The following is a 258-nucleotide window of genomic DNA, read 5'->3' as shown; positions in this document are numbered from 1 at the left end:
GCTAACTACACTTCAATGTGTTTTCTGTTAACAGATGTTATATAGGGTGGGTTCCTGTAGCCCGATGAGCTCTGAATAGGATGGAAGTTGAGGTTGGGGTCTACTCTTTGATGTAGATAGGGATTGTTGTTAATGTTGTAAGTTTAGCCTGTGCACTTAGAGTGGAGTTTGTCAAAGAGGTGATAGAATTCACTCTAGGTGTGGCGGTAGCACCCAGTTTTCTGCTGATAAGATGTAAGCTTCCGCAGCATATGAATA

The sequence above is a fragment of the Ipomoea triloba genome, chromosome 4 (assembly GCF_003576645.1).
Source record: "Ipomoea triloba cultivar NCNSP0323 chromosome 4, ASM357664v1".
Taxonomy (NCBI): domain Eukaryota; kingdom Viridiplantae; phylum Streptophyta; class Magnoliopsida; order Solanales; family Convolvulaceae; genus Ipomoea; species Ipomoea triloba.
Note: the sequence above shows the minus strand (reverse complement) of the source record.